Raw genomic sequence first — 465 nt, 5'->3', positions numbered from 1 at the left:
CAAGAAATTCTCTTATGTAAACAAAAAGTCATACATTTTCGAGAAAGAAACGTTTTCAGAAATGGCTAAAGGGCGATTCCACCTGTTTTCACCTGAGCCTCTTTAATCTGCTCTAGTTTAAAAACTAAAASAAGTAGAAACTTCAAATCTGGACTCGATTATTCTACACWGATTGTAAAATATTTAAAACAGAGTGTGTGATTTGTGAAACCTAAATAAAGGATGATTTCAGCACCTTTTATACATTTTATGAATGGACTGAGCATGGCCAGATGGAGAGGTGAGAGAATTCATTGTAGAAAGAAGGGTGCAAGCTAGTGCTGCAACTAACGATTATTTTAATAATCGACTAGTCAATTATTTTTTTGATTAATCGGCCAAAGCATTAATTATATTAATATGAGTGGATATAAATTAATTTCATTCCTGTATAAATTAAGGATGCAAGTTGTTGCATAATAAATT

Source organism: Austrofundulus limnaeus, unplaced genomic scaffold, assembly GCF_001266775.1.
Source record: "Austrofundulus limnaeus strain Quisiro unplaced genomic scaffold, Austrofundulus_limnaeus-1.0 Scaffold207, whole genome shotgun sequence".
Lineage (NCBI taxonomy): Eukaryota > Metazoa > Chordata > Actinopteri > Cyprinodontiformes > Rivulidae > Austrofundulus > Austrofundulus limnaeus.
The sequence above is the reverse complement of the archived record's forward strand: the minus strand, read 5'-3'. Positions refer to the sequence as shown.